This window comes from Austrofundulus limnaeus, unplaced genomic scaffold, assembly GCF_001266775.1.
Source record: "Austrofundulus limnaeus strain Quisiro unplaced genomic scaffold, Austrofundulus_limnaeus-1.0 Scaffold56, whole genome shotgun sequence".
NCBI classification, from domain to species: domain Eukaryota; kingdom Metazoa; phylum Chordata; class Actinopteri; order Cyprinodontiformes; family Rivulidae; genus Austrofundulus; species Austrofundulus limnaeus.
The window spans coordinates 2280345-2286828 of record NW_013952458.1 but is presented as its reverse complement, the minus strand read 5'-3'; the positions used below and the strand labels follow the sequence as shown (position 1 = coordinate 2286828).

The window sequence follows — 6484 nt, the reverse complement described above, 5'->3', positions numbered from 1 at the left end:
CACTCTTTTTTTTTTTAAATATTCATCAGGCACTTAAACGTCTCCTTGTCCTTCTTGTGTGTACTGGATCATTGTGAACTCTGTGAGATCAGGATTTCGCTGACACAGGTGAAGGGAGGGGTTCTCTGCGTTCTTCATAAGGCCATTAAGAAAACGCTCCTTGGAACAGCGACTGTATAAGCCCTGTGGCTTTGACTTCCACTAATCATCTTACAGGCGACACATGCAGCCTGTCAATGTGCCTGCATGGGAACACCTGTACCTGACAACAGCAAGCTCATGGTGGCTGCATCGTAAGCTTCCTCTCATCATCAACATTCAAAATCAAGTAAATTCAATTTAACGTCGCTCCAGCAGAAGCAACTTTATTTGAATCCCTCTAAAGATCCAACACTCTTTGGAATAAAGCAGCAAGATTAAAATGACACAAAATGAATTAAAAACTAATGTTAAATGTTCAAGTTTATTAGCAGATATAAACTAAGGGTGCAAAGGTAATAGTTTGTCCAACTTTTGGTTTAAGGCTTCTTTAGGCATGTTTTTTTTTTTTTTTGGGACAAATCGGTTAGAAACTCTGAACTTTTACTACGTAAAATATGCAATTAACATTTTTTTAATAATAGGAAAGGCAGATTTCTGAAAAGGATTGAAAAGACAAAAAATATTTAAACAAAAGACAACAATTAACACTTTTTGTACTTTGAAAACTGTTTTCTTCTATTCCTGCAWAATGAATTAAGTTACACAGATACTGTTTAATGCAGATGAACTACCAGTACTTAAAATTTTTTTGGAACTATATTTTGTAGTAATTATATGATGAAGAAAAAAAAACATAATAAATTACTTCTGTGTCCATTTTTTTACAGGCTGATGGCAATTCAGGTGCCTGGCTCTTGTTGCCAGGAGAACTCCGCGTCCCATTGGTCGCCGCTGGACCACGTGACGCACAGTTTTGACGTCACTCCGAGACGCTGCGGGGCTAATCGGAGAAGCGGTTCAGGAAACAGCCTTCTGGAGTTTGGACTGCGAGCAAGCCGGGAATATCAGCTCCTGTGTGGCTCCTGCTGGGGTTTCTCTGAAACTTTTACCGTCCTCCCCCCCGGCTTTAGACTCGAGGTAATGGACAATTAAGGAGACTTTTTTCACCAACTCCCCTCCCGGACAACAACTTGAAAAGCGAGGTAAGTTGTTGCTAATGCGTTCCTCCCCCTTTTTTACTACTGAGTTTACCCTCTTCCTGATACTTTTTATATGTTCTCACAGCTCAGGTGAGATGACTTCACGTTCTAAACACGGACTCTTGCAACATATAAATGCCTACCATCACTTTAATTCGTCTGGTTGTACACATGTCAGGACCCACTTGAACACGCTTCCGTCCGTAACTTTGCTCTGCAGCAGCATTGCGATGCATCAGCAGCGGATAAGCTTTAACCAGTACATTTTTAATCGGATGAAGTCGCTTCGTTTTTTATCCGTAACCTTCAGATGAGCCACAGACAGAGGGGTGCTCGGTGTCTTTTGCATTTATTGAGTGAGAACAGGAAGTGGAAAAAAAAAGAGAGAGAGAGAGAGAGAGAGAGAGGGACCACACAAAGCTGAGAGAGTATCTCATTTCAGCAAACACATCAAGCAAGAGGAGAAAAGGCCGATAGATTTACTGGCTTTACCTTGACAAGAGAGTGGAAATGTTTGTTTTTCCCTCGAAACGAATCACGTGCTCTTTAGGTCGAAAGTGTGGCAACATTCACTTTGTTTTTAGGGCTCTGGAGACCCCAGTTCTTGTTGCATGTTCTTAGCATGTGTGGTTTTTAAATGATCCCTTAGACACCTGCAAGTTTTAGTTTGTGTGGCATAAGATTTTGCAGCTTTTATTTATTTGTAAATTTGCAATTAACACCTGTTATATCCGTGTGATAAAATGTCCAGATAATGACACAACACCACAAGAAATGTGGACTTTTTATGTTGTAATAAAAGTTTTATAGATTGGTACAATTTCACTTGGTGATTTGCTGTTTTACTTTGTAAAGAATTGAGAACAGTATGCACAGGTTTAGATCCATAGCAGCTATGGAAAATAAGGATTAAACATTAAAGTTTTCTATTGGATGCAATTAGTTTTTTTTTTTTTTGGGCAAATGCACTATTTTGTGCTTATTTATTGTCTTTGGTTKAATGTGAGCCGTAAACAACAACAGATAACGTCTAAATTTCCTCTGTTTGTCCCACTAAAATATTCATGAAAGGATCAGAATGGTTGGTAATGTGGGTTAAAAAACAAAAGGGAATTTATTGTAATAACGACGAGATAAGATGAGATTTAGATGCAGGAAATGAAGGTAAAGCAGCTCCATCATGTAGGGGAAACAGCAAACTAACCCTGACACACACTGCTGTGGGGATTGTTATTTTTATTTTATTTTATTTTATTTAATTCAGCAACTCAAGTGGGCAATATAACATAGCAAGAAAAATAAAAGACCTGCGGACGTGTTGACGCAAGGGTGGAGTCCAGATAATGGGCGCCTTGTTGCTCAAAGCATCTCTTCAAGCATTTCAAGATGCTGAACTCCCGACAGATGTTTSCCAAATTTGAACAGATGTTCTATTTTTGTTGGCGTGGGCGTCTTGTGGGTTTGTTTTGGGCCAGACCGACCACACTGGCACCACGGCCTGTAGTTAGGCTTGTCTAGGAAGCGGTCAGTGCTCTTTTTAGATCCTCTCTCTCTCTTTTTTTTTCTTTTTTCTTTTCGATACCAGATTGAGTGATAAGGATGAGCAGAACATAAAAGCGAGCAAAGGAAGAAAGAAACGATGCTCTTTCAGACAGATAATATTTCAGATATAAGGCTCATTCTGTGCAGCACTGAGACATTTCTGCTTTGTCTAAAACAGGCCGTTCTGGTGGGGGGAAAAAAAGCACGTTTAGATAATCTGTGCAAAATGACCATCACTCTTTCTCTATAACAAGTGACAATTTTCTGTGAGTGTTTGTCCAATCCTCCATCTGTTTTGCAGCTTTGCCCTCCTCCTCGAAAGCCGCCAGTGACATTTTTTTTATCTCGTTCTCATTCGCTCCTCATAATGGCTTCAGTGTCATGATTGTGGTTTTCTGCAGCGCCTTGACGCACAAAGCTCTCCGGCTCACAATGGGAGCTGATGTGCGCTGAATTTCGATGAAGACTCTCCCTCGAGGTTCTCAACTACATTATGGATTAGATTGTGTGTTTGAAAAATGGTTTTAAATATTAGTAACAAAAGCAGGCTCCTGAGCTCATCTATGCAGAGAAGACAAAGATCATCACGTCATAGCATAATCTTTATTACCACAGGCTTAATTTTAAACAAATTAAAGTTTAACCAACCTTTAAATGTTGTCATTTAGGTTTTAATATTGTAAACAAATCCCAGGAGTTAGACATTAGCTTTTCCTTTTAAATATATTTGTAATAAAGTTTGTTTTTGAGCACTAGATAAAAAAAAATGGAGCAAGAGAGGACACTGTTTTTCTCAGAAAATGAGTGAAACAATAAATTGGTAACAAAAATCCAATTAGATTAAGTTGTGACAAGAATTGAGCCATCTTAAAATCATCTTGGAAGTAGTTAAACATTCCAACATTGTTTAAAATACATGTTTTTCATGTTTTTATTAAGTGGATGCTGTTTGAGTAATTTGACTTTTTTTTTTTTTTTGCTTTACCTGATTTGTCAACAGAAAGGACTTTCAGAGGACTTTCCACGCTCCGTAGCACCAGCAGTGATCTCGCTCTGACCTTAAAACCAAATAACACAGTAGATAGAGTTGCAGTCAGGCATTCAGGGAGCCACTGAAGCTCAGCCGAAGTGAGCGCACTTTGTCGCAGGCCTTGTAACGTGAGCGCACACGCTCCCAGAGTTATGCCCGGCCGCGGCTGCGTTTAACAGCGGTTTGAAGCCAGAAACTTGCTTACTCGCGATCTGAGACGGGCACAGTTTAAAAAGCTCGTAAAATGTGAGCCGTATCGCCACAAGTGGCGAGCTTGTGCCAGTTTTATTGCACAAAATCACTCCAACGTCCTCGGTTCCTTGTACACAGCTTATTTAGGTTAACAKTCTTGCATAGGCACTAGTTTATGATTTTGTGTAGCATTCAACTATAGATTTTAATGCAACTGATGCAAAACCCTCTCAGTGAGAATAAACTAAAAGATCTTTTAAATTTGTTTCTCAGGTTTTTTCATAACTTCCGGCCTGTGAGGTTGAGAATGCACTCGGCTCATCAGCCGGCGCAGCCATGCATTATATTTCATTCTGAATGCATCATTCATAACCTCGCCATCTGGAATCAGGTCTTTTTTTCAATCGCTCCGCCTCTCGGGCGGCTTGCTACAGCCGCCAGAGTTCTTGGATTATCTGTAGGGCTCCTGCGTTGGGACTTACCTGCAAGATATAAATGGAGACTTGTCCGTGTTACATAACTGGACTACAAGATGTTCTGGGATGAATGTGTGGAGCGCCTTGAAACAACAAGTTTAATACAAGACAGAGACCCTGAATGCACACAGAGCTTGAGTTAAACTTTTTTCTTTATAACAAAAAATAAAATAAATTATTATTTTTGCAATTTAGCTAAGAATACAATTAATTGCTGAGAAAACAATATACCAATAATATATTAGGCCAGTGTTTGTCAAAGTGGAGCCACTTTGGGGAGCCTCAGAAAGCTGGAGGGAAGATAAAAAAGCAAAAATATAAAACCTAATAAATGTTTTAAATCATTATTATAAAACTGAATTTGTTTTTCAATCACTATTTAAAAATATAGTTTATAATAATATATTAATGTCATTTAAGAGAACAGTTTATTGTAAAGTTGTTTTTTTCAGTGGGAATGTAGTGTTGAAAACATGTTAGTTAATATAATATCATGCTAAACAAATGTAGTAATTATTTAATAGTGAATAGAAATTAGATAAAGCATTCTAAAGTTTATATTTCTTTACATATTTTGTAGCATTGTTTGTGGGTTTCCCCAGCCAGGAGCTAATGCTATTTGTGGGGCCATTGCATGGAAAAGTTTGGACCCCCTGTATTATGGAGCCTTATAAGAGTATTATGAGGGTCATGATGACAGAGAACATGAAGGAGGACTGATATAAATTAGATTTATTGCCACCAGTATCATCATTGCAGTATTTATTAATAATATTGCAGATGCATGCTTGGGATCCCCACAGACATAGTATCAATTATCTATCTCCATTGCTTTTTGTCAGAGACCAAAGTGGTCACACCCACTGGTCAGTAAAACCTGAGGCGCTCTTAGTAAATTTGGCACCAAACCAATGCAGCTTTATTATGAACATGGATTAAAATCAAAGCAATGCGGCAAATAAAGTATCCTGGTTCCTCTTTACGCTCCTGGTCCGAACGTTTTCCCTAATATACCTCTCAGACAAACCACCAGGAGAGCAAGATTTACAGGAGCCTTTGAAATTGAAGCCATCATCAATCCCTCCTTAGTTTGACTCCAGCTCCCTCTGTTCGTGACGATCCACCCAACTCTCTCAAATCAAACCAGTTTCCTCCAGTACTCTTTGCTCTCTGGCCTTCACGCCCACCACCCACACGTCTCATCGATTATCATCCTGCCTACACAGTCCGCTGCGTCCTCAGTATTCGCTGCAAGTGGGCGAGACCTTCAGTATTTTGTGGACTGGGAAGGATTCACCCCATTAATCATCGTACTTCCTCTGCTGGGTGGTGCTTGTAGTTTTTGACAGCACTCTCGGCTGTATTTAATTCATCTGATGACTGCATGGTGTTTAAGGCTGAGCTGAACTATGAGTCTTTGCTGGATCGTTAACGTCACAGAGTGGTCCTTCTCATGTCGGCCCTCTTGTGCAATTACTGTCTGATTAAAAAAAACTCTGGTAACACCTCCCTGTTTTCCTTTGGCTTTCAATAATTTGGTCATATAATGCACAGTGTCTGGCTGGGTTAGAGGTTTTTATTGGTCAGAAGCTCTGTGAGGTAGAGCTATACATAGTGCTTGTCTGAAAGTGATAGCGCGTTCTTCTGCATTAGCTGAGGTYAGCAGCTCCAGCCTGTTCTCTGCTCAGGTTAAACTAACCCTTTGYTCACTTGTTCTGACCTGATGAGCCGCTCAAAGAAGAGTTTGTCTCAAACCACGTGACCTTAGCACTYGTCAAAGCTTTGATTATATAACGGCACCATATTGCCAGTCAGGCAGAAGCAACAGGTAAGAGTCTTAATGGTTGATTTGTGGGCAGTGATCTCACAGAGCCAGAAATAGCGGAGATCTTGGGATGACTGTCTGACGGGATGTTCAGGAAGAGGTCTGAGCTCTCACCCTATTATTTAGTCGTTTTGTTAAAAATACACACTGAGAAGACATTTGTTTGTGAGGTTTTACACAGGAGGATCTGAGACCTGAAGAATGACGTGCAAACTTGCTTGCTCATATATATATATAT

General features: G+C 39.7%; 1 protein-coding gene across 1 annotated transcript in view; it reads left to right on the top strand.

Moving 5' to 3' along the window:
* The first annotated feature begins 976 nt into the window (after window positions 1-976).
* Window positions 977-6484, top strand: part of ncaldb (neurocalcin delta b) — a 15340-nt gene continuing 9832 nt past the window's right edge. Inside the window, exon 1 of the mRNA XM_014009293.1 lies at window positions 977-1184. The gene's annotated coding sequence lies outside the window, so the exon portion shown is untranslated. The remainder of the gene's footprint in view (window positions 1185-6484) is intronic.